Raw genomic sequence first — 24,728 nt, 5'->3', positions numbered from 1 at the left:
ATTATAGTCCCGGGTTATTTTTTCATGAGAGAAATAAAGAGGGCGGCTCAGAAATCTAAACCAGCTGGAGGAAGAAAAGGAGAAAGTGGAGGGCAGTGAGAGAAGCTGGGAACTCTAGAGGGCATGTGATGAGTATTGTGCAGTTATAGCAGTAATCAATATCCAGCGGAAACTGATCAGCAAGAACAACATGAAGAATATAAATGAGGAGGTGGAAGGACAGAAGGCTGGAGGAGGGAGTGATGCTGAGGTGCATGCTTCATAGCGGATATCTCTTCTCTCTTTGTCATTGTAATTCCATTTAATTTAGTTCTAGTGCACTTTATTTTATCCCAGTTCTCCTTTTCCCACCCTCCATCTTGGCGGATTCTTCCCCGAGCCTGTGATTTCTTTATATTCCATCCATTCACAGAGTGGTGTGATAGCTTTCATGTTGCTAACAGTGAGAAGCTCTATTGCATTGGTGGGTAAATGGTTGCCCTCCAGCACAGAGTTGTTCAACATAGTGGGTGCAAATGGTAGACACTGAAGCTCCCTTGTGTTTATGTCTTGAGGCTGCACTCTCATATTACTCTAACTACTGCCACTAAAATCGAGAAGCATATAGATAAACACATGCATGCTAACACACAAGCAGATACAAAACTGTGCACCAATATGTAATGAGTCATAAACCCTTCCATAGATATTGCCAGGTATTGCAGAAATACAGTATATATGTTAATAAAAGTATTCAAAAGACACAAAATACTATGACATCTTAACAATATGGCATGCTACGCTTTAAAAGACATTTGCAGTTTTTCCCATATAAAAGTATACTCATGTCCTTAATGGATGCTTTTAAACAGCTTGTGTCAAAGTGAATGTGCAGTGGTAGCCATTAAGTCCCCAGTCAACCTCTTTTAGCTATCCTCCATTAGTACTGCACTTGCATATATTGTAGACAGAGCTCAAAAAGAGAAAATTGGAGCGCTAACTTATCTTTTAAAGGCTATATCATAATGAGGCATGTAATGCATCTGTTTGTTCAAGAAACCAGGGCTGTGAATGCAGCTTTGAATATTGGACAATCTGTTAAAACACTTACTCTGAATCTCTCATTTGGACATTCTAGCGTTAAACCTGAAACAGGCCTTTTGCACATGATGTGTGAAAAAATATTTACAAGATAATAAATTATAAATCATACTCCAGTGCAACCAAGACTGGTGCCAGGGTTGCTATATACATTGTGTTGTACATGAACCAGTGGAAATAGACAAACGCTCCCATCATTGAGAAAACACACACACACACACACACAGGATATGAAATAAACGCTGTCTTTTCTTCAACCGAGGAAGTTACTCATGTTACATGCTGAATAGGGTTGTGAAAGGGTGTGTGAGTGCAAGTATGAGAAATGTGTGAGAGGTGTTGGTTATGTGCGTGTGTGTGTTCAGCAGCATGAGACACCCGCTGCCAATGGTGCCATGTCATGAGTTATTTCTAGGTCTGACAACCAATAGATTACTTTGGTTTCTGCACAATTCCTAGATGAAACAACTGTCAGAATATCAGAGCATTAAAACCCTCCGATGATCATTTTGAAGCCTTTTTTATTCATGTCATTCCCGCTTTTCTCTTTGTTCCTGTGGCTTGGTGAAAACCAAGATTAAAACACTGTTTCTAATACTCTATTAAACTCCTATTCGGCATATATATATAAAAAATAGGGCTTCAGCAGTCCGAACTAATCAAATCAAGTGAGTATCTTCCATAGTTAAAATTGTTTAGTACAAAATGCTCACTCTTTACTGTGCAAAAGTGCACCATGTTCGTTGAACACACAGAGGGAATTTTACACTAAAAACACTAACTTGATTTGATGAACTCAGACAGCTGAAGCCTCAGTGGCTTCAGATCAACTTAACATATTTTTGCATAAAGAAATGACTGTGGATTTTGTCCCCCATCACTTTATTTACAATTGCATAAGGAAGGGAGGAATACAAAATATGTTTCAATGATCAATGGACACCTGACTATTGCTTCAAACTAATGTGAACTTATTCTTTATACATATTGTAACAGGAAGGTACGGAGGACAGCAATTAGTGGCAGCGCAGCAATCAGAGGCAGAGTCAGTTCTGGAGGTTTTTAACCAAACAAACCTCAACCAACACAAAACGTAGCTCAGTCCAGAGCTCGATCAGTTAACTATACAACTAAACTAAATCAGCCGGGCCGCTAGCCGACTTACCGGGCTTAATCTTATTCCACCCGAGGAGAAGACACTCTTCTCCCCTCATTGTCTCTCTCTGCTCCGTTTCCCTCCTTGCCTTTTGTTCCCCTCCCTGATGAGGAGATCAGGATCAGGTGTGTCTCTTCCCACAACTGATCTCAATGCTCCCCTGAAGGAGTGGGTGGAGCCTTCTGGCTGGAATGTAGATGCCAGCCACTACCCTGCCCCTCAGGCCCTTACAATATATTAAACTATTTTTGCATTAATATTCAGGATGTACTACTGTACTACTGCTGGGTGGTTATTTTATCCACGATACATTTCCAATTCGATTTTTAAACAAAACTTCTCTGTATAATGCAAATAATGCAAATCACCCATCAGCAGTATACTGCCAGGATGTCACTCACCGCCTTTTTATTCTGGCATTTTTGGCACCATTGTTTTCATCATTGTTGTCACTTTTTCTAAACTGTTCATGTCTTGGCTTATTAGCATCAATCAGCACATCAGCACACTCCTCTTTGTTTTTGCTGTCTCTGCAATGTAACATTTGCTATAGACTGAAATGTGTTGAGCTTCGGGGCAGAGGCAATATTGCTTGCAGCAAACACTTCCAGCAGCAGATTCTTTGATGAAATACGTTGTCAAAAAGTGTTTACGCTCAACCCTTTCCATTGCATGCGTCTTCAGGGCTCATATAGCTTTGCCTGCATATTTTCACTTCTCTCACAGTAGGTGTAGTGGCAGCGAAAAGGAGCTTAGACTCAGGTGGCAGACTGGCAATATTGCAGCAGAAATCAAGACGGATAATTCACTACTGCCTGGCAGAGTAGCGGGGGCGTTCATGACTCGAGATTGAAATAATCGTATTGTTATTAAGAGAAGAAGTGTTTGTCAATAAGTAATGTTCTTTTCAATCTAGGAAGCTTAAACTCATATTACTTTATGTTTGTCTTGTTGAATAGATGGGATAGGAGAGGGAGGAAGGCAGGGGGCAGATGGAAGGGTACAACCAGGATAAGAGGCTGAAGAAGAGGGGGAGAGAGACATTTTAGTAATCACACGTTGTCATACTTTGGGTGTTACTAAAATCCCACAGAATATGTCAAAAGACGTCTAGGGATGTCACAATACCAAGATATTTAGCAGTTGATACCAATACCAATGAAATTATTGGATACTATGGTGAAAAAAACTAAACAAAGTATGAAACATAGGAAGTTAAACAGGTAATAATGAATCAATGTCCATTTGGATATTAACGTGTCTGTCCTGGTACCTAAGGTACCTGCGGTACTGTAGAAAAACAAAAGCCGCCACGATATGAGAATTTTGAGATCAACTTGGTCTCAATACTTATGACATCCCTACTTTTTTTCAGATTCCTTTTGGCAGCAGTGACTTGTTGAATTACATTTCAATGGTGCAATTCCTGAAAGGGAACGCTTAGCCTCCAGCTTGTGACCAGAGCTTTTGCTCATGCAAAGCGGTTGGTTACACAGAGGACGTATTACATGAATGAATTCTTCAAACATATGGGAGAGGCTGTGTATATTAGACATATTACATGCATGGCAGGCTGTGTGCATCACTGTGTCGGAGTGTGTGTGTGTGTGGGGGGGGGGGGGGGGGGGGGGGGGGGCTGTATTGTGAATATATCATGCAAAGCCCATCTATTATTTAAGTAGTGTAGCGATGGTGTGTGTTTTCTAAGCAGAGTGGAATATGAAGATACTCTCGCAAAGCTGCTTCATCTCACACATGCAGCTGTGTTCACTCTAGAAACAAACACACACACACACACACACACACACACACACAGAGAGAGGTAACTGTGGAGGCTCAGCAGGAGTGCTGTCAGCCTCACTGTCTGATTAATGATTTTTCTCCCGCTTTCTATCCTATCCTCCTCTCTGTCTCTCTCAGCCAGGTGTGGCCTGCACTGACAATGTTGCTCGGAGTAAATCAGCTGTTTGCCACACTCAGGTTAAAGCTGATCCTGTTAAGCTGTTTACATGCACCTTTAAAACCCGACAACTGTGTATTTTGGTGACTAAACCTGTCAACATCTGTGAATATCTGTGCACCTGTGGTGAGCAAACCACAGTCCACAAGATTGAAATGATACTGTAACTGTTCAACCTACTTTGCCACTACTTTATCCACACAATGCCCTGCGATAGTCTGGTGACATGTCCAGGGTGTACCCTGCCTTTGCCCAATGTCAGCTGGGATCGGTTCCAACCCCCCCCCCCCCCTCCCGCAACCCTGAACAGGATAAGCGGTTACACATAATGGATGGATGAATGGATGGATTATCCACAAAATGATACTATTACTAAGCTATTCAGGAAAATAGACCCCTTTAAGCCCTTGCTTTTTAGATTCCAGCTCTATACTTGCAGTACAATGTCAAGGGTAGAGTTACAAAATACTCAGTATATAAAATTATGAGCTGTTGTTAGTATGTTATATTTACCAGAAGGGAAATGAACTATGAACGGTGTATTTTTTCACATTTTCCTTTTTTCAGTAGAAAATATTATGTTTAATAAGCAAGCATGATGGCAGCCAAAGTACCACTTACGCTAAATGTTGTCATGAAAATATAGTGATATGTAATAGACTCACAAGAAAGTTCCTAAGCCTCATTAGCCTTTCTAATCACAGGTTTATTGTGATTATGGTGATCTTGAAATGTAAGCTGAAACTGCCATAACAGTCACATTGTTGCTGTGGAAAAAAACTACTAAATCTGTCATGTGTGCCTGTCTTGCCAGCATCTTAGAGTGACTTGGGAGCCACCTGTGAGCCAGAGGATAGTTGACTCACTTTCTGTGCTAACAGCGCACTCGCAGAGCTACATCATGTAGTCTCCACTTATAGCAACATGCAGTAGGATATGACGCCTGGGCCACACTGCCTTACTCTACCTGTGCGTGATGGCTACCTCGCTGAACTGCTGAGGCTCACACGTGTGTGGTGTCCACACAAACACTGACAGTTTTTCTGCTGCGCCGTCGCTACTGCCATCCCTGCCTTTCTACTTTGAGTTTAGCATTGATTATGCCCATCATAATAAAATATTTCATGACATTTGATGAGCTATAAGTGTCATTTGTCTTTATAATAGACAGTAAAAGGTGTGACTATTTGTAAATAATTTAGTTAAAAACATTTTCAACAATAGAGACGAGACTGTGTGAACGCCGGTGCCGAAAGGAAAAACAAGATGTTCTCCGACACACACCCGCTACTCGGGTAGGCAGTGTGACCCGGGCATGACCATCTACAGCCATGCTAGCAGCTACTACAAAACTACACATGTTAACCCCATGATGGTGCTAGACGGGAGGTTAAGGGATTGCCAAAGTTATAACAATTCATAACTTTGGCACCATGGAAACAAAACAGGGAGCAAAATCCATGGCAATCTTTCTATAAGTAGAGATACAGTATTTCAGTCTAGACCAAAGTGGTGAATCAACCAGCTGACATTGCCAGGGCTATGCCACTTGCATGGCTAAAACCTGGTAGCAAATACCTTTGTTATGTATTGTAACTCAAGATTCTATGAGTATAGGCGTAGCCCTCTAAGAGCTAGGGTTCATACCCGAGAGCATGCGCAGTCATGAATATAAATTTTTTTTCCTGCCCTTGTAGCCTGCATAGGGCCTCCTTATGTATGCACTTGCTCGTTATATGACAGTTGTGCAACCATATAGTTCTGCTACAAATTTAAACCAGCATTTCCTCAGCTGGTGTAGATGAAGCCAGAGAGGCCTACAGCCTACAGAGAAGCCCAGGATGCCGCTGAAGATATCTGCCACGGTCATCCCTCTGAGGAGAGTTATGGATATATGGCATTAGATTCTCTCCCTAAATGTACGCTAAAAGGCATTGAATCAGAGGAACAAGGGAAAAACACTGGGCCACCGTCGGTGACAGAAGGCATCCACTCCTAGTGGAGGACGGGCGGGTGTGTTCATGGAGAACCACAGTGCCCATTATGCATTCTCTGGAGAGGCGGACACATCCACCTTCGCGTGCCCAAACCTGTCCCTTAACATCTAAACCAGTGTGGGACTCATTTTTCACCCGTTGTGGGACGAAAAATCCATAAGACGTAAAGTCAGATTGCCCCCGTATCCTGGGAATGTACTGAGCCCTGATGGTAAAATAGCGGAAGGCTCCTTGCTATTTCCAGCAGGCGGGCTGAGCACACACTGTCCTGAGGGTTGATGAACGCTGCCGCTGTCATGTTGTTTGTTATCACCATGAAGCAAAGTATTTCAGCACTTTTAGTACCGTAGACAGCTCCAGACAGTTTACATGAAGGGATGGAGGATTCCCCATTTCCCAACCCAAACTTGAGACTGACGTATGCATTCAATGACATTTGCGTGGGGATGAACCCAATAGAGACAGCTCTAAGAGGGCGACGTCTTTATGATATAGAAGATGTGCAAGCATAAGGCAGTTGGCATAATTGCCATCTGTTTCCAATAATGCAATTCACTAAATCTGTCTTTCTGAGTAGGGGTATTGATCTCGTGATTGTTTGGCCTGAGGTCAGTGGATTAGACAAAGGCTCAGATTAACTGTTATCTGATTTGATTAGTCTGTTGATGCTGCGGGGATCTTGTGAGTGTTGCTTATTCAATAACCCCTGATAAGAGTGTAAGATAACCTTTTGTCTCCAAAACAAAAAAAAGAATCATTTAGTTATTGATGAGGGTCATGATTAATTGTGTTGAGACACTTGCTCTATACACAGATGTAAAGATTGATTGATTGAATTACAATCCAGTAAAAAGAGAGATATTAAACAATAGTAGCAGTGATATTACGGTGTTCATTGTAGATGGCACCTATTCCAAAACACAAACTGTAAATTACACTGAAATGTGCTTATCTGATCGTTTGCATTGCTTTTTGATATTTTTTAAAACCTTTATATCAGTATAATCCATTGCTCCAATGTGTCTTTATTCTAATGGACGCTCTGGGCCAATCTTGACAGCTTTTTTTTTTTTTTTTTTTGGTCTTGATCAAGTGTCAACGTTTTTTAATGAGAAGATGAAATGTCCCCAAAAATACCCTGGAGAACTTGGTGGCTTTGACTGCAACCAATTGTTACATGTTTTCAAAGGCTTGCCAATTTCTCAGCGTGTATTGACTTCAGTCTTTGTTAAATGATCCTCTAAAGAAGTCTGTTGCATTAGTTTAGGCTCCTTTGTTTTGTTGTTTGCTTCTCAGGAAACAGACTCTGAATCATTTTCATGATATTTCCTATTTTGGGTTAAAATAATTATCCATACCCATGTGCTTGCCGTTTTAAAATAAATTCGGATTAGTTTTGCGGGGCACTATAGGATCACTTCATTAGGACAGCTTGCGGCACCACAAGCCAACTGGCATCCAGTCAACAGCCACACACACACACACACGCACAGTCTCTCTCTCTCTCATACACACTTGTAAGGCTGCCAACACTGTGTACCACTGGTTGCAGAATTAAATTGTCACAAAGATAAAGTGTAACATAAAAAAACGAAGACAGAGGAAATTATTGTTTTAAAAAAGTACGATGAATAGGATAGAGGATACAGGAGTTGAAGGCAGTGATAGAAACTAAGGTTAATGAGGAATAAGCTGCAAAGTTGACAGCAAAGTGTGAAAAAGGGAATATAATTAAATACAGAAAGGACATAGTTGGTGTGTGTGTGTGTGTGTGTGTGTGAGAGTGTGTGTGTGTGTGTGTGTGTGTGAGAGTGCGTGTGTGTGTGTGTGTGTGTGTGTGTGTGTGTGTGTGTGAGTGTGAGTGTGTGTGTGTGTGTGTGTGTATTTCCCCTCAGGGAAGCCTGAGGATGACACTGGAGTGCCTCAGGTGGGGCAGCCCTGTCTCTCTGTCTTCTTTTATCTTGGTCCTTATTTGTATGTCTGTCTTCCTCTCCCTCTATTCAAACTATACCTTAATACAGACTCTCTTTGTTCATTACTCCCTCGCCTCATTCATTATAAACCTGCAGTTTTTGTTTTCCTTTTCAATCGAGAAACCCACTGCTTTGTGTTTTGCCGAGTTGGTCATGGCACCCCTTAGCCCCGAAGTTAAAAGGTGTCCCGCGGCTCTAGAGTATATGCTTGTTTCCCTGTTCTGCAGTTAACCAGACTAGTTAAATTTCCATCCAATAACCACTCCACTTGTAATCACTCATACTTGAACTATTACAGCTGAAAGTGGTCACTCGACTGCCTGTGGCTGGCTGCTTGTCGAGTTGACTCAGTGCACACTCATATCTCCAACTGTTTATACACAAAAACAGTGGTGAAGGAGAGCTGCAATGGGTCCTTAGCATAGATAATGTTGGCTTTGTAAATATAGCTATGAAAAGTAAAAAGCGTGATTTTCTTCTGTCTGTTATTAGTGTGGAACAGGAGGCAGTGCCGAGTTGAATCAAAAGACAGTGGTTTGATATTGCAATAATACAGTGGAAAGGTTAAGGGTAGAGGTGTTGGGTGCTATATACTGTATATTTGAAAAAAAGGGGCATTATATTTGATCAGTCCTTACCCTAAATGTAGCCAAATGTAACCTCAAAACTCAACCAATGAGATCTTACTTCATCAAAACAACCAACATACTCAGATCTTTGAGGTAATTTCAGGAAGTGATCAGTAAATCATCTGGGAATGCCAATGGAAAGACAGCGGAGCATTAGAAGTCCAACAACCTTGCTGATAACAAAGAAGAGAGATTTTACAAAAATGAGTTAGGACTCTCAACCTTAAACATGATCAACCTTTTCTTTGCCACACAGGGGCTCAGAAAGCAGCAGTTAAAAAGGAGGATAAAAAAACAGTTGCAGAGACACAAGACAGAGAGTGAAAGATGATTAGTTTAGTGTGCTGCTGTAAGATAGGAATCTGAGGAGGATTGTTTAAATACATTATGGATCATGTTACTGTGAGCTATACTGCTGGATTCTTTGCACACCAAATACATTATGGCTGAAGTGAATTATATCCACTATAACTTGGCCCAGGTTCAGCAAAAGTGCAACACCCCTGTTGGGATTGTGACAAAATATAAATAAGGCAAAACTGCTTTATCAGATACCCTGCCCTTGTCCCTGCCCATGAAACTGCAAATCCCAAAAACCATATTGAATAAAAAAATGAAATGAAACTTTTCCGGGCAAAAACAAGAACCCCAGCAACAGTGTCAAAACCAACCAAAATTGATATTGGAAAAAGAAATTGCGATTCTAATTGAAAATGAAATGACCTATTCAGCTGGTCAAAATTTAATAAAAGAACTGCTGAAACCAGAGTTGCACAAAATATAATAAGACCAAGAATGCCAGCCAATTATTTGTGAAGGACACAATACAACTACTTATCACTTGCTGTTAAAAAATGTAAAATAACACCGACAAATGGTTGTCGGGGCAATCAATCACAAAACAAAAAGACAGATCTGGTCTAAATGCAGAAACAAATCTACCCACGCAGCAGTGGCTATTAGGAAATCCAACAGGAGTTCATCTTGCGAAATGGGACACCGAGCTGCAAACTCATTTCAGTGAGGATACACGAATATATAGATATGATAATAGTTTCAGACTGTTGCACATTAAGGAGACACTTCCCATACTTCCCCCCCCCCGTCTCCATAAATCAGATCTCACTTATGCTCGCTACAGGATGATTTATGTCTGCTCAGCCTGTGTCTCAAAGGAGGACTGTGGATAGATTTAAAGCAATTCAAACTTCTCTTCCTGGATTCTCGACTGAGCCTCCAGGGACCGCAAACAGAGCGCAGTCGGTGGCAGTCCACCATCGACCAGCAAGAGCTCTTAGACTTCAAACTCTTTCATTTAACTTGTGGGAAATTATAAAAAGTAAAATAAGGGGTGAAGCTGAAATCCTGTGAATGATTGATGATATAATATGGTATCTATGAACTCCATAAACTTTCAGGCAATTAAGCAGCCCAGCGCACTCGTAGCAACTTTTCTATTATTTCATTTATTTATCAATTCATTTTTTACTTCCAGACTGTTTTGAGCAAGCTCTGCTGTGCTCTCCAGTAAACATAAAAGCTGCTAGTTATGAAAGGTTAGTGAGCGGTTTCTGCAAATGACCGACTGTGTGTGCATTGATCCACTGTACTGTACAGTGAGTACATACTATAGGCTGTTATATTGTACATTTCACATTATTATAGGATGACACTAGACTTCACCGATGCCAAATAAACACTAATTACAACCTCACTTTTTTTCTTAAATAGATGAACATTTTTGACTCGAGGTGATTTGGGCAAAATAATCAGGGTTAGTTTGATTGCAGGTTTATATCATGTAAATGTTTTGTGTCTAGACTATTATGTTCGTGAATGCATGGCCAAATATCACATAGGTCAGGTCTAAAATGCAGGGTATGAATACTAGGTAGTATTTTAAACTAATATAGGGACAGTATAAAAATGATTGTGGCGGTGAGGGGGTTTAATGTTTTACCAGCTGCGACAGCGACTCTGTCATTGTTTTCACCTTGTGAGTCTGTGTGAATGTTGTCATGGCAAAATATGGTGCTGGATATAACACGCACTGTAACAGGAACTACCACAGAAGCCGTTCTGAGTACTTTGCGTTGTGTTTACATGTCTGTCTGTCTGTCTGTGGACAGATTTTGTCACCAGAACAGCATCACAGCCTTGCAGGATGTAGGCACGGAACTACAGGAGTGTAGTTAAGGTCAAAATTAAGGCCATGTTTGTAGTCGGATGGGGTCTAAGCAATGCCGAGGGAAGAAGGGGGATAGAAAATGTGGTTATGGTCAGGGTTAAGGTCAGGGGTATTTTTAATTAAATTTTCTTAAAAATCCCAAGCCCTTTTTTTCAATCTTGGGATTCTCAATTTCCTGCCACTCTCTAGTTTCCAATAAAGTGCATGAGTGAACTGAGCACAGGTGGCAGCCCCATGGCTGCTGCGGTACTTGAGTGCCAGAATATATTATGGCGCTCAAGTTTTCCCAAACAATTCAGACCGTCCTATTTACAGCCAAAAGAAAACAAGACATAACCCTCCCTCTTTTCTAACTACCCCTTTCCACTAATAATTTTTATACATTTCCTTGTATAAATTCAGCACCAATCACAATCTGCCCCAATATCCCCCCAGAGAAAGCATACCAGTACTTATAATAAGTTTGCTGAATGAAGCATATCATTTTTTGGCTTCAATTCAAAGTAAGTTGAGAGCTTGTGGACTTTAGCCAAGATGAAAATTGCATGAAAGAAGGTTTTCCCCATATGTCTCCATCTGTCTTGAAGCTTTGAGTTGGAGCATTGCATCTAAGAATATTTAAATCAGGCAATTTCTATCTTATATATGTCTAGTTGCCAAGCGTCTGATACTAATAATGTTGTGTTTTCTGCCACTCTCAGGCTTTTTTGTTAACAAAGGCATAAATAACTGCATCAAATAGGCCTAAAACATAGTGCATTATGTCTACGTATAAAATGGCTTCATCATCTTCGTGTTGTCCATTAGCCCTACAATACAGTGTTCTTTTTTTATTTTTTATTTCACTGCATGACATTATCCACTGCTCTAATTTGAAAATGGCTTGAAGGCTTAAGAGGTTGCCTGCTGAATGTAATATCAGTCGGAATAAATTGAATGAAATTGTTGTCTTTATAGTGAGTATTGAATAGGAGTCTAATCAAAAAAGCACAGTGGACGCTGTCCTTGGGGACATTTTTGTCTCCAAATGATGATGCAGTAAATACTGGATCTTTTTCAGAAAAATCGCAGTCTTTTGAGAATATCTATCAAGCACATGTAGCAGCTTCCGCAGTGTCTCCCAAGCGCTTATGTCTGAATGCTAACGGAAACAATTTTGCAGATAAATCCCTATTATGTGTGCTTATCGCAACCCTGAATGTGAGCCTTAGTGAATGCACTTCATTTTCTGCTTTGGCAAAAATGCGAGGATCTACATGTCATGCAGGAAAGTATTCAGTAAATTAATTATAAGTTAAAAGGGTCATAGATAAAGAGAGTGACAGAAATAGAGATAGAGACAGGCTGCTCTAAAAGGAGAGACAGAGGGTTTGGCAGAGACATTAGTCTGAGAACAAAAGGACGACAAGCAGGTAGCATTTGCCAGATTGTATCTCAAAGCTACAATGAATCACTGCCGGTTTACACAAATCTGACTTCATTACTAATCACTATTGCAAATAACCCGTCAAACCAGGCGGCAACAATTTCTCTCGAAAAATGTCATTGTGACCTATTGCAGTATTTTCAGCACTGTCTTGCTGTGTCATTTACGGCAGAAAATCGTAAAAATTAATGTTTTGCAGCTTGAATAATGAAAACTGCTGGGGATTAGTTCGAAGGCCTTTTAGTGACAATTGCAAGAAAACAAATAATGGTGTCATGATTTTAGAGACCCCCCCCCCCCCCCCCGGAATTTTCCTGTTGAGGCTTTCAGGAGGTCTGAAGTGTCAATCAAGGGATATTGGGTCCCGTATTTTGCACACTGTCTAAAACATATAGAGGGTTTAAAACGAGGAGAGAGACAAACAAGCTGAGATGACATGGATAAAAAAGAAAGGGTGTGAAGAGAGGGAGGCCCAAAAACGAACCAGAGACATTAGATGAAACACCAAAAGACCAAATCCGCTTGTTAAATTGCAAAGTGATGAGGTCTGGGGGAAACCAAGTGTTGAGGAAAGGACCACAGAATACATGGGGTGTCACAGTGGCCATGGTGCAATGCAGCAATATGTGTATGTGTGTGTAAATGGCCAATCAGTGTGTTAGTGAGGTCATATTGCAAAGTTTAGATCAGCCAGCCCACTCATTATAACTGCACGCACACACACACACACCGGGATAAACAAATAAATGAATGACCACTGCACAGTGAAGGAAGGCAATGGGGAGCTGGTTTGGTGGAGGAGAATGAGAAAACTGAAGGGAGGCAAGAAGATAGAGGGGTGGGAGGAAGGCAGAATTACAGTCAGGAGGCAGAGAAAAAACTATAAAAAAGAAAGTACTGATTGATGGCAACCAAGAAATGGACACATTGAGAGTGGAAGAACGAAGCATATTAATATTAAGTATAAATTTAGACAGTAATTGTACGACGACTAGATAAATAGGAGGAATGAGGAATGTGTGGAATGAATAAATGAGGAGGTAATGGGTAGAGAAGGGAGTGGAGGGATGGAGGGCAGGCAATTCGGTGAGTCAGTGATCAAATGAGGCAAATAGAGTGAGATGTTGACAAATGTAGAGGAGGGGAAACAGATGGATGACGAGATAACCAAATGGAGAGAGTGTTAGGATATTGAATAGAGGGGTTGACAGGATGGAGGGAGAGAGGATGATAGTGAGGGTGATGGAAGGCACATTTTGGAAAGTGCAGACTTCCAAACTCAAGGTCAAACTTCTGTGTATTGAAACTGAAGAGTAAAGGCACTCTACAATGTACAATCATGTTCTGTCCTGGACAAAATTGGGCAATTGTGAGAAATGTGGTGAACATTTTGGTTGTCAATCAAATCAAATCCTGGATCTCACCGGGAGACGAGTCCACCATTGGCCAATTTAGAGCTATGAGGAGAAAAGGATTGCCAAAATGAATTCACTGTTCACTGGCCTGAACAGACAGGCCAGTGTCTTCTACTAACTAGAAAGTTATTTTTATATCGCAGTGCCACGACTCACCAGGTATTCACGGCACCATCTGACATGCCTCAAAACTGATACCGCACAGTCACAGAGACACAGATTGTGACCAAGATTGTATTAGGCCCATCTTGCACAGTGTGACGCGCAGTGAACCTGATAGATGGAAACAGAGAGTGTGATATACTATACTGATGAAGAGAGGTTTGAAACAGACAGTGGAAGAGGGATAGAGAGACACAGTGAGAGAGAGAGAGAGAGAGAGAGAGAGAGCGAGAGCGAGAGCGAGACAGGCGGTGGTGGTGTTGTGTGGGAGGTGGGGAGAATGCGATGGAGAGGTCAGTGTTAACTGCTGTGGTCTGGCTTTCTCCCTGAGACCTATCACAACCTATCAACTCACTCTGGTGGAGTGGAACACACACACTCTGTCACACCAATACACACACAATGCTGTGCCTCCCCGGCGATGTGGACAGGCTAAATAGAGAGCAATAGTGGTGCTGTAAGTGGTTGGGAGATGGAGAGAGGCGGGCGGGGGGGGGGATTGTTTCAGATGAGAGAAGCTGGTGCAAAATGATACTCTTGTGTGTGTGTGTGTGTGTGATTTGGCACATTGGTGCTTTTGTGCGCGTTAGAGGGGGGATGGAATCCATTTGAGAGAGAGGGTAGTGTACCACTCTGTGTTAAGTCAACAACCGGCCTGTGCTTTGCTTCTGTTGCTAATTTTGTCAAGGTCATGGACTGGCTACTAGTTAAACATTCTGACGCAAACTTCTATGCTGCATGTGAATTGTCAAAAACTTAAATTGCAAACTAAATATTGTCAACTGCCTGTACTGTGTGGAGTCATGTGTTTGGGGCAAAATTTCACTAAAACTCAAAGATATCTGTGTGCTCAGGTACATCACCATTAGTTATAAAAAACAGACAAGTTTTAATCCTCACATAACTTAGTTTGAGCTTTTTTTAGAAAGTAGTACTTTGGTGTAGCTGATTGTATTTGTTGAGCCTGGGACAGAGGACAAAGGTATTTGTTTTTAATGTAGTATAGGAAGTTAGGTTCATGTCTGCCAAATGTTTCACTGCTGCAATTGTAAGTGCTTCTGTTAACTCCATAGGTAACATCCCAATTCGTCACATACAGACGTGTCAGTACCCCTCGGCGTCATTTTCCATCACACTGGGTGGCCCAGTGCGTGGTCGCAGACATGTAAACACATGGTTAAAGTTGTTCATTCAAACGTAGGTTTAGGCAACAAAACCACATAGTTAGATCACATAATTAAAGGCTCTAAGAGGAGAAAGAGGAGGCAGACAGGAATGAGAGAAGAAGATAAAGGAGGGAAAAAATGAATAGAGAGGAGAGGAAACCAAAGGCATCATCATCATCATCAGACATCATCAGCCATGAGGCAAAGTTTGCTTGGAGGCAGGACGGAGCGATTATGCTCCAGAAGTCACCGGTCACCTGCGCACACACACACACACACACACACACAGAGTCAATGCGTTATGACATGCAGAACACAACTGCATGGGTAATGGGTACCCAAGCCTGTTTGACAGTTGCTTGCAGATTGAGGGTAAATCGGGTTTACAGTAAGACTGATCCTAGATAACCGTGAACGTTAACCGTCTTGTGCGCTGTGCTGTTCAGCTGACGAGTGTTTACTTTTGATGCTCTCGTCTCAAAAAGATGTTTTAGGAATCGCATCCTTTGAAATAAGAGTAAATTTGGTTTCACTCCATCAGAGTGACTCGCAGGCAGATTGATTAATACTGCCCCCCCCCCAAAAAAAAACATAAAGAGACAGAAATGGTGAGATACCATTTATATGCAGAAAAGTCTCTGCAGGGTTTTTCCAAGTTTGTTAATAAGCTTGCTCGCTCCCTCCTCCTCTCTTCCCACCATGTCTCACTTCCCCTCTATTTCATTTTCTGTCTTCCTCTCGACCAGTCATCTTTTAGATCTAAATTAAAATGTCTGTTCTCTATATTGCACAATTCAACCTGTTTTTGCAGAAGAAGCCACATGATGGCTGGTAGCCAGGTTACATTACATGAATTAGTCATTATCCTTTATTCATTATTAAAATACAATGACTTATCATGGTTTTAGAACAGCTATCTCGCCCTAATGAAAAAGCCTACACAGATAGTTGTCAATGATCTTATCTAGATTTGTAACAAATGTGTTCCCTGGAACGTGTCCTGTCCATTAGAAAGAATTATTCTGTTGATATTTTACATTTTATTTCCATTAAATCTACAGAATATTCATGCTACTCTCTCAGATTCAGAAATGGCAGAGTAAATGAAAACATCACACAGATCACCCATTCTTACTGCTTTCCAGAGTCCAGGTGCATATTTTCCGGTCTACAGTGTGAGACAGATCCGTAATGTGAGCATGAATGTAAACAAACTGTACACTGTCCAATTTATCTCTGCTGCTATGTAGGATACATATTTGGAGATGTAGATATGTGGTAATGTTATGGACTGTTTAGATAGATTCATCCTCTTCCTCTCTCCTAATCTGTAATCCCTAGCACAGCTCGGGCACTCTGTGTGTGTGTGTGTGTGTGTGTGTGTGTTCAGCTGCATGTGTGTTTGCACGTGGATATGTGTCTCTGTCCCTCTGCTTGTCTGTGTGTGCAACAGAAAGGTGAAATCAAACTGGTTTATTTTGTCAACTGAGAGTTTCAAAAACGATTTTTTGTTTTTCAAATGTGCTGTGCTGTTTAAAGATGACATTATTTCCAACCCTTGGCACAATAGATAAGTTCTATTTTATTGAGTGATACTATACTACATCGTTGTCCTATCGACCCAATTTGTATTAATGTGTTCTCCGTTGGTTTAATCTCAGAACGAGGCCCACGCTTGCCAAGGCAACTCCATTTTATGGGTTTTGTCAATCCTACAGGCCACTGTACACCACTCTGAGGAACGTTTTGGCGATGGATGTTTTCACGCATATCTTGACCTTAATCAGCAGTTTAGCATGTGAGAAAAACAAAGAAAATCAGCAAAACGCAACATTTTTGTAAGAGAGTTCAGACTTTATTTTGGGAGTCGGCTCTTACTTAAGATGCAGTTGCCAATGTGTCTGTTGTATTAGAGAATCGATAAAAAAAACACACAACAGACATTCTCTTTTGAAGCCATCTATTATCCAGTTGTTGTGATATCATATTTTGAAGACATTGTACATATTTTGTTATATGTAAAGGTTAGTTGTTCACGTTATTTTTCATGAAAAATACATGAATTTCCATTACATGCTGATACATTCTAGACCTCGATACTGCAGCTATAGCTGTGATCCTCCAACAACTGAGTGCATCCGTACGTATGAGAGAGCCAGACACAGCTTCCATATTTACCATATATTCTGTGCGCTTCTAGCCACAAGCGTTAGTGTTCTTAAGTGCACGGGGCACGTATGTGTCAGCATGGCCTATGACACAACATCAGAGCTGGAAATCCAGTGTTACACTGTGTCCAGCTCCCTGTGTGCCCTCGGTGTACACATTTACACATACATACATGCTTCCACAAACATACTGTGGGCACTCACTTTGTGCCACTGTGAGGCAGTGTGTGTGTAGTGCTAAAAGGGTTGCCGGGAGACGGGAGCTTTTAGAGGTTTTAACACGTACAAAATGCATTTTGATTGACATCTTTGCACTTCACTAATAAACCGGGTCATTTCCAGTTTATTAGAAATCATTAATGTTTTTGCATTTGGCAGACACATTGCTCACACTCTATGTGTTTGACAAATGGACTCCACTGAAATATTTTTTCTGGATTTCATGCTTTATTTCTGGTGCTTTCATCCTCATCTACCTTCTGTATATTGCATCGTGCTCTATATGCATACGTCGTGTTTTTAGAGTCATATGGTGCTGTGACTGTCCCACGTCCTACGAGTTCCTTGCTCCCCCTGCTCTCTTATTTTTTGCTTTATTAAAAAGAAGAAAAACCAACAACTCTAATAAGCTTCCGTACCTTACTCAAATTTAAATGATCTCATCAAGGAGATCACATTTTCTAATCAAACCTAGTCTTGATAAATACTACCGTAGCTGTAATGGGGTCATTTTGAACGTTGACATTCATTTCTCGAGAGAAAAGCAGCTTCCATGATTTGTTGATTAAATGGACTACATGATTCACAAACAAGTGGTAGCCATGGTGAGAGTTTCTCTTCATGCGTTGTGTTCTGCATTTATCCTTTAAGTGGAGGTCTCACATGAATTCTCTGCCACTGTCTTACCTTTCACTCTCCATGAGAACTGCAGTCGACACCCGTACTCAGCCAGGCAAGTACGGTAGGACGATGTATTTGTCACAGCACGGGGAAATTTGGCAAATACACATTCACACTTTACCTCCTAGATAACAGCACAGCCTTCATATCAAGTTGTCTCAGCAGCAAAACTGGAACACATGAGTGTTTGCAGTCTTGGTATTGTTTGATGTTTGTTGTTATCACAGTTTACTCATTCTGAGTGCCATTTAGTGTCCACGGATTCATCTAAACAAGCATTATTTCACCGGTGTTTAAATAAGATGCCAATGGATAGAACAATAGTGTAACGGTAAATGCATTGAATATATCATTGCAAACATAGTTACTTTTACCTCGGTGACATCAAGACCACAGACATAGAGGGTGCTCTGCAGTTTTGTTTTTCATTCCTTGATGGATCTCCGTAGACTAGTACAACATCTTTACCTCACTTCCAGCACAATCACCTCACACCAGTTACACTGATGTGTTCAGTCTCTGAAGTGGCTCCAGTGATGAGACAGTGAGGAGAAAGAAGAGAGAAAAAGACGCTTGTGCTTTAGTAGCCGTGTGATTGTGTGTTTATGTCATGTTGGTTGGATTGCAGAGCAGAGCAGAGCAGATGGGTTTATAATGAGGAAACAGAATGATTCTGATAATGATGACCAGATAATTATACTGCATCTGAAGGAGGGAGGGAGGCAAGGCGAGGGTGGCAGTGGTGTGGTGGATTAAAAAGAGATGACAGAAAAAGGAGTGCATGTACACAGAAAGGGGTTAAGAAGAGCTTGATTCAGTGTGTCATGAGGAATTGGAAGAGAAGAGGAACAGAGAAGATGGAATGAGATGAGAGCAGGGTGCTTGAAGGCCATTAAATATCTTTTACTGAAATAGCTACACTGTAGGTTGAAGGCCTGTTAAGGTCTTAATCAAAGTTACGTAATTCTAAAAACGCTTCTAATTTCTATGCCGACCTATTCTGTTGAAGGTAATAGACTTAAAGATCAACACTGGAAATATTTTGGGCATGTTTTGGACTCGGATGTCTTCATTATTAATGCTGCTAATGACTGCGCTACATCTTCCACGCATCAAACAGACCTGCTTTATCCATTTACCCTTAACTTCTGCTTCAAGCCCAGACAAGCGGTACTCGGGCAAAGGTTAGGTCAGGTAGAAGTCCCCAGCAGTGACAATTCAATCAAATACAGTTGAATTCCTCTCTCAAGGGGAAATCTTTCCAAACACAAATACGTACACACAAAAAGTAAATTATTTGAATTCGTTTAAATTACAAAATTCAACATTATTTTTTCCATTTTTCCCACAGGTGTTGGAAAGTCTTAACACCTTGTGCACACACGTTCAGGAACCTAGTGCAGGGACAATGAAATGTTACATGTATGTGTTTTAGGTGGGTAAGGGTGTGTGCTTTACTGTGGGTCTTTCTGCCATGTTTATTTTAATCATTTATACCTCTGACATTGCTTTTTTTCACACTACTCTTTGTTTCTTCTTTGACTTTCATGTTCAAAGCGTATCAGACAGATTGTCGGTAAAAAGCCATCACATACGCACCTCACGAATGCCCTTCTTTCTGCCTTTTATTCACACTTTCCCTTTCTCTTCCTTTCTTTCACATTAATGCACACGCATCTACTCACACACCAAGCTCCCTGACAGGTTATTTCACTATAATCTAAAATAGCTGAGTGGAGAGAACAGATGCTAAATATAGAGGCAAACTGAGTAGAATACCAATGACTTTCAAGATCATACAATACAGAGGAGCAGTGTGATGGCTAACACGAGGCGATAAGGCAGTGTTCAAAAAGACAGGTTCAAGACCTGAAGGTGGTTAATGGGCGGCTTACAATAGATTTTAAAGAATAGTTTCATGAAGAAGCTTCATTTAATTGGGCTTTTGCTTTAGCAAAGTCTCCAAAAACGTTTGCATCTGAATGGCAGTGAAATGATGTTAATGGTTGTTCATGTTGAAACTAGATTGAATCCATAATTGAATACAATTTGAGCAGCTCTTCATATTAACCAAGATTTTTTTTTTTTAATTACACATTTCCGAGCATTCAACAAAGGCATCGGGCATCTCACGATGTCGTTTATCAGTGTTGCTATTTGTTTGGTGGATTGACTGTTTTTCTATGACCAGATTAGCATTAAACCAAACATTAAATTACAGACTTTTGTTGTTGGGAGGCTCCAACAGTCATCCAGTGTGTAACTTAGCACTAAGTTGGATATCTTGTTTTTAAAAATACAAAATTCACTAGTAATATTGCTAACTCTTGGGGGAGTAAGTCAACTTTAGAAAGTAGTCAATGTTCAAGCATCAGGTCAGATTCATTCCCTAAAAAAGTGTTATGACCCTAATTCCAGTTTCTCTGGTTCTGTCAACACTCTCTAATACAGTTCTAATTCTACATTGAGTGTTGTTTCATCATTGCTTGTTTCTTTGCGAGTAATGCTTTGCAAAATAAACACTGGAATTTTGTAATTTCTAGGTGCTAGAATCTAAGAGGACTGTATAGATTGCATACAGAATTCTGATCATTGGTTGATTTATCTGTATTTATGTTGGACTTCGGATAACGAGCACAGCATAGTCTGAACAATTCTATTGCACACCAGGGATAACAAGTTTTTTTTACCGTAATACATCTTTTTTTATAGATAGTTACTTCAGATGTCATCCTTTAATTAAAAATTGCCCTTCGAGATTCTGGAGTGTTTGGATAGCAGCTGACATGAAGCTGGGCTGTGTGTAAGGAGGGAATCTGTGCTCCTGATCAAAAGAGAAAGAAGGAGAGATGAAATTACTGAAGAGCATCATTTAGCAATTCACTGGGCACAAAATTCCCCGCTATTAATTAAGTTGAGGAGATGAATTAAGTAATTCCTGGGTAAAAATTATAAATAGAAGTCAATACATTAATATGATTATAAACACTCTCTCTCTACAGGCTTAGAAGATTGTTTGAATACAGATGGGATCTTTTTTTACCTGCCACAAGGGACTTAAACATAGCTGCAATATATCACACCACAGAGTATCCTCTTGTGTATCATTGTTTTAATTGTTAAAGAAGAATGAGGCGTGGAGCTTCATAAATTGAAGCGAAGGCCATTAAAGCGAAAATACTGAAATAATGTTGTATTCCATGAAGCTGTCATTGCTCAGAAGGATGTCTGTTGTGTTGTGCATGTGTCTTTTACATGCTTTTGTTTTTTGAAGGTAAAGGGGATTCCTCTCGTGAAAATAATTAATACTTGCAATGTCAAAACCAGCCTGTGTGTCAGGAGAACTACAGAACTGACAACCACCAACCAGAACACGCATGCAAACAGATCTTCCATAAGTGCTGCTGTCACCGCTCATTGAGACTTACTGTCAGGATGTGTGCGAGGAAGTATGTAGTATCACTGCCGTTAATAGATGCTGGCATATCTGTGTGCATTATGTGCAGAATGAGCTCGTTAGCTCAGCTGGCTGAAAAACTGACTTCCAAAGTCGCTGCATCCTGTGTGATGTGTGTGTCATTGTGTACTCTTTACACAAAAGTACAGGCTGTCAGTTTCAATTTGACAGCACTTTGATCCTCATTAGGACGAAGTGTTAGAAAAAGAAACTGACAGAACTTTTGCATCAGCACCTACATTTTTGCTGCCAAAAGTATTTTTAGTCTATAGGCATCGAACATTTATATGATGTTCGGCCTTCCAGGTTTCCGCTTGCCAATGATGTAGCTAGGGTCTTGATATCTTATTCTCCTTTCAAGAGAACTAAAACAGTGTCTAAACCCAACATGATATCTGTTTGTAGATATGGCAGGATGAGGCAGGAAGGCTTGGACATACGTTGGACGGAATTTTATTCAACACCATAATCAGGTCATGAAGAGCAAATATTATCTTGCTAATACGCTAAACTAAGATGGTTAATACAGGTAAACAACCAAAGCGCCTCTGCTCAATTTTTGTAGGTAGGGGTCGGAAGGGTTACCATCACTGCAACTGTTGCTCTTTATTTATGATGACAGCTATGCAGTCCAATGGGCTGTGATAACCTCATGATTGGGTGTGCAGGGTTTAGTCAGGGATATCCATATAAAATCATGCACTAACCCATGTCTTGTTTCTCTGTTCTCAGATCTTTGGATCCATCTCCCGAGGCCATCTTTTCTCTTTTCAGTCAATCTACCAGTCGTCACAATGCATCTTCATGTTGAGTCTTAATAAATCACAGCACACCACATAGAGGTAGGCAAGGATTCACATTCGCTTTTACTCTGTTATTGTTTTCTATATTTGAATTTACTGACTGATTGAATTGCTGAATGATGAATGCAAAATGGACCCTGCTGGTTGTGACATGGGGCAGTGTTTCTTTTGTATTGCATCTGAAACATTTATTGACAATTCAGTTGAATAAAATGTCTCCAAACCAACTAGAAACGTGGTAAATATTTAGGCGTGCATGCGTGTTAAATAAATGGTATGAAGTTTAAGTAATTGGGCCCGTGAAAGTAAAACATACTGAATAAGCATGCACCTGTGTATGTGTGAGAGTGAGTGGGTACAAATGTACGCATGTGCCCACCTACCTAATGTACCATAATAATAGGCGGTTGAGTGTACTTATTCACATGTGCATGTAAGTGTGTTCCCTCTGTGTGTGTGTGTGTGTGTGTGTGTATGCTGTCTCTCTGTGGCTGTGTGTGTATCTCTGATGACAGCAGTGCTGCGGTCCAATGTGCTCTGCCTCTGTTACAGACGTATTAGCAGGGCTGTGAGAGCAAAGAGGCCAGACAGGTTTGCAGGCAGGCAGCTCAGCAGAGCAGAGATAGTGCTATTGATATTGGATGGATAGAGGATAGATCGGTGGATGTTAGGCTGTTATTGCACATCATTCACAAATCATCTATTGTCACACGTGCCGGCTGTTGTCTTAAATGTTATAACAGAATCCCACTTGCTGTAGAAGTGAGACATCAGAACTGCCTTTAGCACGATTACTCTTATACATTTTCCTAAGGAGATGCAAAGAAAAATACATTTCAAGTTTTCAGATTTGTTATTTAAAATGATAACTTTGAGGACAGAACATGTTGCCATCTTTGCCAAAGACTGAGATTTGCTTACTCAGCTGTCATCTGTATATGAACTGGTATCAGCTGTTAGGGAGAAAAGTACAGCAATATGATGCCAGAAGCATTTTCACAGGTCAGACAAAATGTAAGCCTTCATAAACCAGCTGTGTTTGTAACAGGGCAGATTGTAGACAGTGGATATCTTGGCAGTGAGCCTGTCAGAGCACAGCATGGCTTAAACTTGTAGACCAGTAGGAACAAAGGTCAAAAACAACTAAATATTCCATATACAGTACTGAAACCAACATGAGCTATCAATCAATGGGAATAGCTACTGTAAACCTGTAAAGATCCACTGTACATTAATTCATAAAGATATAAATTGAGAGGACTTCATCTCCTCCACATACTGCCTTTTCATTCACCCAGGTGCTGTAAGGTGTATGTCTATAATTGCTACGACAGAACATGGAAACCACCCCAGTTGCTCTGTTACCTCTTCAGCTTCTCCTGCTTTTGATTTATTTCAGGAGCACAGAAAGTTAAGAGCTTTTTTTTTTTTTTTCTTTCTGTTGGAAGTGTCATCAATTTGTGACTACTGGCAGCCACCCAAAAAGCAGTCATGAAGACAAGTCAGGCAATCAGTTAAAGCCATAACACTTCTCCAAACCTGTTCTGGCAGTGTAGGTTTTCCAGATAGTATTTCCTGCTATTGCTTTATATCCCCCATTTTCAATGATTGCATGCATTGTGTTTGCACCCTTTGAAGTCTTTTTTTATCTGCAGCTTGGTCAACAAAACCCTTGTGTCAGATTGTAGTTATACATAGTGTATATTAACACAACTGCAACAAGTTCAAAAGTACTCTCAATAGCTGAATGGGATTTTGTACCATGAAAACGAGCTGTTTATTCACTAGAAGAGTCAGCAATGTTCTTCTTAATAACATTTTATGTGAATGCCGCACTCTCATAATGTTTTTTTGGGTCATAACTGTAACATTGTTTAACATGGAAGCCAGTAAAGGTCCACAGTGCACAGAGTTAAAAACCGCCCCAACGTCGAGCTGCATGTATGCTGAAAAACAGAAGAGGTCCTATGAAGTGTAATTTCGCCACAAAAGCTCTCTCCAGCCAACCTATTACAGCGTATTAACTGGCTTACACACCATTTCAGAAGGGGTTTGAAAAATGATTTCATTTCTGAGGGTGCAGAACAATTTGTACCAGTATCCTGTTTTCCTCTTGCTTGCAGCCTTCCCTGCACTGTTTAATTTTCTGCCAGCACCCTGGAGAAACATATGCCATGAGCAATTTATTAGAGTGAAATAAACGGCAAAAATATTTTTATATTCCAGTTTGTTTTAGCTAGCAGAGAAA

The sequence above is a fragment of the Anarhichas minor genome, unplaced genomic scaffold (assembly GCF_050575085.1).
Source record: "Anarhichas minor isolate MPS153535 unplaced genomic scaffold, ASM5057508v1 ptg000026l, whole genome shotgun sequence".
In the NCBI taxonomy this organism is placed as follows: domain Eukaryota; kingdom Metazoa; phylum Chordata; class Actinopteri; order Perciformes; family Anarhichadidae; genus Anarhichas; species Anarhichas minor.
Note: the sequence above shows the minus strand (reverse complement) of the source record.